Source organism: Musca domestica, unplaced genomic scaffold, assembly GCF_030504385.1.
Source record: "Musca domestica strain aabys unplaced genomic scaffold, Musca_domestica.polishedcontigs.V.1.1 14, whole genome shotgun sequence".
Classification (NCBI taxonomy): Eukaryota; Metazoa; Arthropoda; class Insecta; order Diptera; family Muscidae; genus Musca; species Musca domestica.
Genome location: NW_026712192.1, coordinates 8,328,694 through 8,341,065, shown reverse-complemented (window position 1 = coordinate 8,341,065; position 12,372 = coordinate 8,328,694). Strand labels below are relative to the sequence as shown.

General features: G+C 33.9%; 1 protein-coding gene across 3 annotated transcripts in view; it reads left to right on the top strand.

Annotated features, from left to right (window-relative positions):
* The window catches only part of LOC101894336 (longitudinals lacking protein, isoforms A/B/D/L), a 743,553-nt gene that overhangs the window by 15,555 nt on the left and 715,626 nt on the right, over positions 1–12,372 (top strand). For 2 of the 3 annotated variants that reach the window (XM_059119166.1, XM_059119164.1), the window contains one exon: positions 7,635–8,634. The gene's annotated coding sequence lies outside the window, so the exon portion shown is untranslated. Of the gene's footprint in view, positions 1–1,887; positions 2,469–7,634; positions 8,635–12,372 lie in introns of all 3 variants that reach the window. The other variant, XM_059119167.1, reaches the window with a different exon arrangement.

The window sequence follows — 12,372 nt, the reverse complement described above, 5'->3', positions numbered from 1 at the left end:
AACGAATGAACATAGGAAGCTAAAATTTCGCAACAGATCAGTCTCTTGTCCGATCAAGCAGGTCAAGTTCGAAGATGGGCTATATCGGTCCACGATATCGTATATCCCCCATATAACGGTACGTCCCGATATTCGATATTTTGTTGATTTTAGCCAATTTTTTTTTTCAATGGAATTTTCTGAAAATGCACACAAGGAGCTTATTTTGAGTACTTCACCCCCTGGAAGAGAATTGTCTATATAGGATCCAACATCGTATAGCCCCCAAACCACGCCCCCCATATTCGGCATTTTGATGGTTTTTAACGACATTTTTAAGTGAATAGTTTGAAAGTTCGTAATGGGCACAACATCCAATGACAAAGGATTGCGTATGCAGGTTCTCGACTTCGTATAGTCCCCATATAATGATATCTCTCGATATTCAGTATTTTGATAGTTATAGGGACATTGTTCACAGGAATTGTTTGGTATTTGAAGTTAAAGGAAACTACAGCCTATGACAAAAATTACTTATGCAGGACCACGTCTTCGCAAAAGCCCCTAAAAACGGGTTTCTTTTGAGCGGTATTTTCGACGATTTTTTTGGAAATTTTTTAAGTTCCTTCAAAATGATGGAGGGTATTAGAAGCTCGGCCCGGTCGAATTTAGTTGCTTCTTCATGTGTTTATATACTAATCATGGGTTTTGCTAACAGTATATATATATATGAGCAAATTCTTAGGTAAGGGGGTCTGTCGGAAAGCCAACTCATACTTTCGAACCTGTCTTAAGATAAAACGGTATCCTGAACTACATACAATGCCTCCTATAGGTATCTGATTGGAAAATTCCCATAATGTTAGCCCACAGAGTCAGACATACGCACAATACACAATGACAAACTTTTGTGTGTGTGTGTGCGTGCGTTTGTGTGCAACCCAACTCCCCCTCCTCCCACGTTGCTTCTTTGTGTACCCAACATAATCAAAATAATGCATCGTTAAAGGCCAAAGCCACCCACTTCAAATGAAGCATGCATGCACGTCGAGTGTTTGGTGTGATGTGATGTCCACACTCTCCCTGCTCTCCCACCCACACACTGTCATGACGATAATCCTGTTGTGTGCTGCGTTAATAATAAACAAGAAACTCTTTTAAATTAGGGAGAATTTTGTCCTTTCCATTTGTTTTGTTCTCTTGAATAGGCATTGTTGTTTTTGTTAAGAGAAACCAGAAAACTGTTCCCACAACAGTTTGCAGAAATCAAAAGAGTTTGTGTTTCTCTTTGCAAAAAACTTAAGAGCTAAATTCCTGCAATTTTGAGTCTGAATATCTTGGCCAAAGGAATTTTCTCTTTATTTTTTGTTTGGCTTTTTTCTTGGCTCTACCCCCATCATCTGGCCCAATGTTGTGTGCGTTATGCATTCGTGGGTCTGTTAAGGCCTCCTCATCACTGTTACAGTACCTTGTCGCTGGATTGTGTGTGTGGTGGCGGCATTGGTGCATGGTTTTGCGTTGAGGCTGCTTTTTGCAGACAGACTTTTTCTTGTTGTTGCTGTGTTTGAGCTGCGCTTTTATGCTTCTGCTGCTGCTGCTGGTGCTGCTGTTATTTGCAACAACAGCCGTTTTGCAGTGTGTGGCAACAATTACATGGACTACACAAACGCAGTGGCATGAACAATGACGACGCCGGCTTCCAGTGCGACGACGATGGCGATGTTAAGTTGGGGACCTTCACAGAGATTGAAGTTGCGTTAAGGCTGCAGTTCTTGCAGATACTTTCATACGTTCGTTTGTTACGCTTGCACCGGCCGAAAACCAAAAAACCAAACAACAACAAAAATCAGAAATTACCAAAATTTTTTGTAACATTTGTTTTCTTCTGTTTTGTGTTTTATTCTTCAGAACATCAGCCAGCAATACAACAAAAAACACAAAATCCATACAAAAAAAAGAAACAACAAAAACTACAAATAATAAAAAATTAACAAACAAGGAAGCAAGAATTTCTATCGAAGAAAAAGGAAAGCAAAAATCCGCGAAAGGAATATGACAACAAATCTTATACGCGCGCGTTTAAAGGATAATTACGATTTCAATTTTTATTCTCCAATCACAAATTAAAAAAAAAATAAATAACCAACTGCAACTCTCGGATTACAGTTTCCGGATTACCTGCATCTGAAGTAACCAAAAAAAAAAAATAACAAGAAAAGAAAAACCAACACAAGCCGTGCATAGCTAAAAAATTTAAATAAAAAAAATTACAATTAAACAAATACATTTTTAATACAAAAACAAAAAAAAAAATTAAACAAATTATTATATAATTGGCAATGCAACAACAAAAAAACCGCAGAATTTCTGTGAAAATTTCTAACTAAAGCAAAAATTGTGAAAAGTAACAAAAGTCAATTAAATATGGTTTTTGAAATTTATCTGCAACAACAACAAACAGATTAAAAAAGTGGATTTTAAAAAACAAGGTGGGTTTCAAATTCCTGGACCTAGAGCCTTGTCACACACAGAAACACACACCCTACGTGTGTCAGTTTTTCTCTGTTTTAAAGGGAAAAACACCTGTCCAGCACGGCAAATAAAATTGTTATTTGCGAATAAAAAATATATTAATAAATAATAATAAAAATAATTAATACATTATGAAAAATTTATTTTTCTAGGATAGTGATCAATAACGAAGTGTAGACTTTTAGCAAATGAAGAATTTTTTCTAAAAAAATATTTTGATTCTAGTGGTCGAATTTTGACAAAATAAAATAGCTTGTAATGTTTTCTGCGTTTTTTTTTGTAGAAGGAAAGCAAAGCGCCTTAAAAAATCCAAGATTTTTCCGTATAAAAAAATAAACAAAAAAATTCTTGTTGTTAAGATCTAAAATTGAAAAAATTCTAAATTTTTTTTACATCAAAAACAAAAATTTCTTTTCCTTTTTTATACCCTCCACTTAGTATGGAGGGTATATTAAGATTGTCATTCCGTTTGAAATACCTCGAAATATAGATGTTAGACCCCACCATCAACAGCATAAAATTCTATGATGATTTAGCGATGTCCGTCCGCCTATCCGTCTGTGGAAATCACTCTAGCTTTCGAACGAAATAAAGTAGGTTTTTAAAATTAAATTTTTTTTACCATATATTGGTATTGACGCTGTAACCATATCTGTGAAGTTTAGAAACTGCGAACTTAAGTTCTCGAATTTCGTTAAAAATTTGCATAGAAAATAAATTGCCTCATAGAACAAAAAAATTATAATTGCCCAATTTCGTGCAAACTTTTCAAATCCGAATAGTTTTATCAGTGCTAGGTCAGGTGCAAAAGTGGACAATATCGCCCCACTTCATCATGTACCACCCCCACAAAAGTTCAAAATGTTAAATGATTATTAATCGTATAAAATGTGAAATAAGGGTCGAATTGTCTTCAAATTTGGCAAATCGCAATATTTTTACCAGCACAAGATTTTTTTAAAAGTGATCAAAATTTGAAATAATAAAAATGTCATAAAATGCGAAATACATTTCCGATTGTTTTCAAATTTCACACATCATCATATTTTTATTAACACAAAATCTGGTGTGAAGGTGACAGATATCGGCCCACCTCATCTGGTACACCCTTAATTGTGATTGAAATCTTGAAATTGAATTAAAAAATTGAAAAAATTCAAAAATTTGTTTGATATCAAAAAATTTTTGAAAAGAAATGAAGTGATTTTTGTCCATTTAATAAATTTAATTGGAATTGGTGATATATTTCATTTGAAGTGACTTAAAAATTGTTGATATTGATTTTTGCCTAATTCGCCTTCTGTGTGACCTGAAATCTTCAAAATATCAATATTTCCTTTTTTATTTTATTTTTTGAATAAACGACAATTTTCAATCTAGGAAGAAAAACTTTGTGTAGTCGGGGAAACAAACGTTGAAAAATTCCAAATGTTATATGGAAATTACTTTTCATTAAGAATTTTTCAAAAGCAAGAATCCAGACCCTGTTGGCAGGAATTATCAGTGTTTGTAACAAAATATTGGATTTTGAAAAAAAAACCGCAGTTTTCAAACGAAAAGTAGTGTGTGTGTGGGCGCACGAAAGGATTTGCTTTCACACAGAAAACCCAACTTAGCTACCAATTTCGATGTAAAGAAAAAACTTAATTGAGATCCTGAAATTGAATTAGAAAAATACAAAAAAAAAAAAAAATAAATAAATAAATATTTTTTGGAATACAAAAAAAAAAAAGGAAAAAATCAAAAAAAAAAAAAAAAAGAAATCATTATTTTTTTTTTTTTTTTTGGAATTAACGGCAATTTTCAAACGAAAAAAGTTTCTGCGGTGGGGGAAACAAGTGTTAAAAAATGGAAAATTTTACATGGAAAATATTTTTTCATTTAAAATTTTGCAAAAACAAAAAATCTAGACCCTGCGGGCAGGAAATATCAGTTAACGTTACAAAATTTTTTGTTTTTGAAAAAAAAAATGTACGAAAAGATTTGATTGTTTTTTGTTTCAAAATCGAGGCCTATGAACGGGTCAAACAGAAGGCCAATTTTGATGTAAAATAAGTTAAAAAGCATCAATCGGCTTTGCCGATAGATGTATGCCCTTTATTTTTTTTATTTAAATAAGTTTTGACTTTATTGCGCGAGTTCCGAAGGAGTGGACCTATAATGTGCCACATTTGGAAAATATCGACTACTTCCATCACTTTTTTGGAAAGTGTTGAAATAGGAGTGAGGTACCAGTTTTTGGATGACCGAAGTGTTCCACTTCATCTAATGCCGCTAAAAATATTGTGATGTGCGAAATTTAAACAAAATTACAAATTTAAATGCATTTTTTATGCGAATAATTGCTAATAAAAATGTTAAGCAATTGGGGAGATGTGTACCAGAAAAAGTGGACCTACACTCGCAAATGCCATATTCCCATCAACTCTCTGTTTAAGAGAAATATTTAGACAAAAAAGTTTGAAAAGAGCCACTGACCTGTTTCGAAAGTTATGAGTGATTGGTTATGAGAACATTCAAAATTGTGACCTCTTGTTGGCGGGGGGTATGCCAGATGTGGTGGGCCGATATCTATCATCTTCACACCAGATTTTGTGTCAGTAAAAATATTGGGATGTGCGAAAATTGAAAACCGGATATGTATTCCACATTTAATGAATTTTTTGTTATTCCAAATTTTGATCCCTTTTATGGGCAAGTCATTAAAATTTTGTGCTGGTGAAAATATTGCGATTAGCGAAATTTCATGACAATTCCACTCTTATTTCACATTTTATACGATATTATAATAATCATTCAACATTTTGATCTTTTATGAGGGAGTTACATGATGGAGGGGGTCGAAGTTGTCCATTTTCGCACCTGATATAGCATTGATAAAAATATTAGGATTTGAAAAGTTTGCACGAATTTGGGCGATTATTTTTCTTGTTCTATGAGAAAAATTATTTTTTATGAAAATTTATAACAGAATTTGAGAAGTTAAGTTCGCAGTTTCTTAAATTCAAAGATACGCTTACAGGATCAATACCAATAGATGGTAATATATTTCTGTGTTTTGATAAAATAACAAGTAAATAAGCTGAAAGTTCGGCCGGGCCGAACATGGAATAACCTCGACCATTTGGAACGAATTTGGCATTTTTCAAAAAAAAAAAAAAAAAAAAAAAAAAATCCATTAAAATCTTAAAAATACCGAATGTAGCCGTAATATTAGGCTCTATACGACGATGTGAATAATGCAGGAGGTACCATTGGGTGCGAACTTTAAATACCATATTTGAAATAATTCCAGTGAATAATGTAGCTAAAATCACAAAATTACCGAATATGGGGAGGTACCGTTATATGGGGGCTATATGAAAACGTAGAACTGAACATACAATTTTCCGTCTTAGACTATAGTATCTATTACGAACTTCAAATACCTAATTTGAAACAATTCCGATGAATAATGTCGCTAAAGTCATCAAAATACCGAATATCAGGAGGTACCGTTATATGATAGCTATACGAAGACGTGGACCTACATGGTCCATTTTCAATACCAAAAGTTGTGCAGACATAATATACATTTGAGTAAAATTTTATCAACCTGATTCATTTCGTTCGGACGGGCAGCCGGACAGACGGTCTAGAATTGTATGCTGATCAAGAACATATACATACCCTCTGCCAATGTTCGATTATTTAAATATATTTTGACTTCAGTTACGATTATTCAAATTGTTGAACCTCTATGGAGTATGTTCCGAATGAATCGACCAATATTGTCCATATCGTATTGGATGTAAATAAATATGATATAAATATTGAGAAGTGCCAGATTGAGACTATATTGGCTACTACCCTCACCTCATATGAGATATGTGATAATTTTAAGGAAATGTTAAAAGGTTGAGGTACCAGATGGGATTCGCAGATATACATGATCTTCACAACGAATCTTGTGCTAGCAAAAATGTTGGTCTGTAGATGATATTTGAAGAGAGTCGGATGCTTTTTTCGTTTTCTTTGAGCGTTTTGTTTTTCAAAATGTTGAACCTTTTGTGGGGGAGGTACCAAAAGAAATGGTCCGATCTCTATAATTCTTATAACAGTTCTTTTCTTGATAAAAATATTGAGATGTGGCAAGTCTGAATGAAATCGAATGTTAATTCCACGTATTATGAGCTTCATGGATATTCAAAAATTTGCCCAGAGGGAGTAGACTGATATATTCCATCTTCATACCAGACCGGGTGTTAATCAAAATATTGTGATATGTAAAATTTGAAGGCAATCGGAATGTTATCTCACATTTTATTAGAGTTGTAATTATTGAAAATGTTGGCCCCTTTTGGGGGAGGTACTTGATAGAGTGGACCGATATTGTCAATTTTCGAACTTGAAATAGCACTGACGCAAATATTAGATTTGCAAAGTTGGTTCAAAATTGGATTATTGCTTTTTTTTCTGTATAGATTTTTTTTCTGAAAATTTCGACCCTTTTTGGGAGGGGGTGGGGGTGTCTCATCTTAACACCAGACCTTGGGTTAATAAAATTATTGGGATGTGTGAAATTTGAGTATAATCGGACTTTTACATCACATTTTACATCCACCGTACATAGTATAGAGGGTATATTAATTTTAGGCCAAAATTGATGATTTTTGTCATGATATTCACCGGAATTGTTTCAAATGTCGTATATAAAGTTCGGAACAGCCTATGACACAAATTACTTATGCAAGATCACGTCTTCGTATAGCCACCATATAACGGTTTTCATTTGAGCGGTATATTCCGACGGATTTTTTTGGAATCTTTCAATTTTTGTCCAAATTGTGGAGGGTACAAAAAGTTCGACCTGGTCGAGCTTAGCTTCTTTTATACTTGTTTTTTAAATAAAATGTGATTTTTTACGAGCTTTAGGAAAGTTCTTCAAAAACAAAAAATAAAACAACACATAAAATTTATGAGATTATTAGAAAGTGACTCTATGAAGATCCCCAGAAGTGACAATGGGTCTATATCCCTTCCTTCTCCCTGTTACAAACAGATGCACAAAGACATGATAATAAATATTCAAATACCAAAAATCAAGTAAACTAAAACTTATATTTTCTCTTATTTATTTTCAGGCATTTTGGAAAACATTTGGAAGAATGGACCTATTTTAATAAATAATACAAATAATAATAGTAATATGGAAAAAACCCAACAAACAAAACGTTGTCGTTTGGAACTAAAATAAAGAATTAAAAAAAAAAATTAAATATTAAAAAAACTTTACCCAACCGCAAAGGAACAACAACAGCAAATATTCAACATTAACTGACATAAAGAAAAAAAAACATAAAACTTAGAACTGTTCTATGAATCGTTTCAATAAAACAGCAATAATTTAGGCAAAAACGCCTAAAACCAAACTAGAGTTCTGTACATCAACCTTTTTAGTTTAACAAACAATGCACAAGGGAAACCAATTTCTTTAATTTAGTTTTTTTTTTAAGAAACCAAAAAAAACACCCCCTCCCATAAAACAACAACCACAACAAAAAAAAAAAAAAAATATACCAAAAAAGTAAAAAACAAAAACAACAACAAAATTCAAATTCAAAAAAATAGGAAATTTTCAAACTTTCGCGGATACGTTTTCTTTTTTCACAGAGCTCTAGTAAAACAAAAAACCAAAATCAAACACAAAAATATATCGTTTTTAAGTTTAACAAAAATCAAAACAAAATTATAAAATTTTGGATTTCAATTAAGAGAACTTTTTGAGTGTTAGTATTCAATTGTTTATTTCGAAAAAAAAAACACACACACAAACACACCAACACACATAAAACAATCAACAACAAGGAAGAACAACAAAAAACATAACTGAAAAATAAAGTGAATTAAAATTAAAAAAAGAAAAAATTGTGAAAAAATACATTTCGAAAAAAGAAAAATCAATACAAAATCTGTGGACAAAATTACTTAAAACAATTGCAATCTGTTTTGCTTGAAACTGTCTGTAAATCTTCAGAATTTCGGCATAATATTTGGAAAAAATGGTCAATTTTCAAGGATAAACCCGTTAAAAAAACTGAAAACAAAAACCGAAGAGCTGAATCCTGTGGCATACCGGAAAAGGTAAGTTATAACATTTTTTTACAAAAATTGCACACAACACAAATATATAGGTAAATTTGCCAGCGATTTTTTTTTGGCAACACTGGTTGCCACGTTTCGTGTTCTGTTTCACTGTCAAACATCTTTAGTTTGGTCTATAATTTAACCATGAAACCAAAACAAGAACAAAAGAGTAGTGAAATAGCTGACGAAATGGCTGAAGGTAGAATCTTAAAATATTGTACAAGGGTCAGTCGTGGTGCCTTGGCGTGTGATAAGTTTGGACTTTTTGAAATCCGCACTTAAAGCTTGCGAAAAGTACTAAAAGGTACAGAAAATTGAATATTTGGAAGTGGACAAACGGACTGAGCTAGAATTGAAATTTGGTATGGGAGTCATTGATGGAGTGCAGGATAAATATACCAAAGGGTTTTTTGGGAAATCTGAACTTAATGATGAGGAAAAGTTATAAAATTGTACGAAACCTCTAAAAGGTCAAAACTTGAAATTTGGTATAAGAATCGAGGTGGGAAAGTAAGTTTGGTATGTTATATATACCGATGCCATTGCGAAGGAAACTTTATAAAGCCTTCTTGGCTCATCAGCCGACTGTCAGTCTTCAATCATATCCTTGTGATAAGGCTGGGTTTTTGGAAATACGAACTTGAATACTTTGTATTGAACAATCGAAATGAGCTGGAATTCTTAAATATAGAATGAGAATCACTGATGAAGTGTAGAATTGATGTACCAAAAGGGTTTTTGGAAATCCGAACTTTAAGGGTTTGAGAAGTTCTAAAATATTACTAAACTTCTAAAATGATTCACTTTGTGAACGGATACAAAGAAAATAGCTTGAAATTTGGTATCAGAATCAAGGTTGGAAATTAAGTTTGATATACGGAAGGGGTTTTGGAAATTTGTACTACGTTTGCGAACAGTACTATATAGTACTTAATTTGGAACACCTTTATATGTCCCTATTACAAATTTCAGATTGCAGCTTCATCCGTTAACCATAAACCAAGTTAACGGATGAAGCTGAAATTTTGAAATTTTCTATTGGGACATCTGTTGGTGGTTGTTTTGTGATTAAGAGGTGTTTATGGAAATTTGTACTACAAGTGAACGAAAAGTACTAAATAGTACTAAATTAGGTAGTGGGTGAACATATAGCGCTTGAAATCTGAAATTTGGTAATAGGGACATACATATTAAGGTAGTTTCAGAAATGTGTGCAATAATTGAACGAAAAGCACTAAACCTACACAGGTAGAGATGAAAAAACTGCAACAAACTTCAGACTGCTGTCATTTCCCAACCACTTGTTAAAATTATTCTAGTGACAGCTCATTATATTGTTCACAAGCGTACAAAAGCATTTTGGTGAGAATTTTCCAGAAAAAAATGTTATTCGTGATGGAATTCAATCGTGATAGTGTGATTTCTTTATATTTGACTGGAAAACCACAAGTTAGAGCCCTCCAGCAGTTAAATGTGAATAAATCTTTTGTGCTCGTAATATCGCGCATTACAGTGATACTGACAGCGTAGACCGACGTCAAGTAAAATGGTTCGAAAAGTAAAGAAGCGACTTGATATAATCCCGCGTCGCAGTGGCCGAAAAATGGCTCGTGAGCTTGTGAACATATTGCAATATTCCATTCGAAAAATATTGAAAAATGAGCTCGGGGTAAAGCCATTGAAATTTCAAAAAGTGCAAGAACTTACACCACAACAGAAAAAATAGACTCAAACGAGCTAAAGAGTAGCTTCGCTTGGCCGAAAGTGGTGAACTGTCGAAGTTGATTTTCTCCGATGAGAAAAAAATTCGTTGTCCAGCAGTTTGGCAACAAACAAAATGATCGTGTTTACTTGCCAAAGAGGTTAGCTAAAAATGTGCACCTTCGGTTGGTCACCAGAACTCAAGCACCGGCCATGCTGATGGTGTGGGCCGCCATAACAGCCGATGGTCGCTCTCCGCTCGTATTAATAGACTGTGGCATCAGAATAAATTCCGAATATTATCGCTAAAATATTCAGGAAGGTGCACGCAAACATTTTGGCCGCAGTCCTTGGAGATTCCAATAGGACTCAGCACCATCGCACTCAGCACGCGCCACCCAAGAATGTTTACAAAATGAGGTTCCTCGCTTCATTTCCAGTGCACAATGGTCACCAAAATCTCCGGATACCAATACGTTGGACTATTGTGTCTGGAGTATTTTGGAAAGCAAGGTTGGCACTAAAAAATACCAAAGTGTCGGTCGTCCGAAGCAAGCGCTTCGCCGGGAATGGGCCAAAATACCACAGAACAACATTTGGGCAGCGTGTGACGGTTTAATTGGCCTCTTGAAGACCATAATTTGTACCATAGGTGACCAATTCGAACAAATCTAAACTTATTCTAAAATTTGAAGCTGTTGTGTAAATAATGCCTCATGGAAATAACATTGTTAGACCCTAGATTTTTTTGGACCAAGTTCGTTTCAGTACATTTGGAGTCCATCTAACGATGTTCGTTCTGTCTGTCTGGCTGCTGGGCCGACAACTCTCGAAGGGAGTATCCGATTTGGTCCAAACTTGTTAAATCGTAATATTACTGTCAAACTTAGATTGAGTTCGGAAATTGGCAATATCGGTCCACTCTTCCTGGTACCACAGATCAACATTTTCAAAGAAATTATTTTACCGCAAAGAAAGGATCATCCTCTTTTGCTCTAACTTTGCAAATCCTAATATGTGTATCAGTGCTATATCAGGTGCGAAAATAGACAATAGCGGTCCACTCCATCAAATACCTTTCCCTCAAAGGGTCGATATTTCGAATAACTAGAACTTTTATAAAATGTGATGTACGAGTCTGATTCTCTTCAAATGACACACATTACAATATTTTAATTAACCCAAGGACTGCTATGAAGATGGAATGTACCGGTTCACTCATTCTGCTATCTCCCCCACAAAAGGGTCAACATTTTGAGTATCCATGAAGCTCTTAAAACGCGAAATGAACTTTCGGCTCCATTCAGTCTTGACACATCTCCACATTTACGTCACCACAATATCTGTGATAAAGATGTTAGAGATCGAACCATACCTTCTGGGACCTCCTCCACAAAGGGTCAGAGTTTTATATAACCTAAACGGTTAAAAAATCCTCCTGGTATCTCTCCCATAAAAGGGTCAACATTTTGATTATCAATAAAGCTCCTAAAACACGAAATTAACTTTCGGTTCCATTCAGTCTTGACACATCTCCATTTTTACGTCACCACAATATCTGTTATAAAGATGGTAGAGATCGGACCATACCTTCTGGTACCTCCTCCACAAAGGGTCAGAGTTTTGTATAACCAAAACGATAATAAAATACGAAATAAACTTCCAACTCTTTTCAAATTTCACACATCCAAACTTTTTTGCTAACGCAAAATCTGCTATAAAGATACTAGATATCTGCCAACCCCTTGTGGTACCTCACTCACAAAGGAACACAATTTTCAATACTTATATCTTAATCATAAATCTGATATGAATATGTGAATTATCGGAATTTATGATTTTGTATAAAATTAGATGTAAATATTCGATTTTCTTTACATTTTGCACATACCAATATCTAGATGAAACGTATCTGTATTAGATGAGGTGGAATACTTCGGTCCTCCATATCTGGCACCTCACGCATATTTCCACATGTTCCAAAAAATTTTATATATCTAATATAAAGTATAATTACACAAAGCCCAAATATGG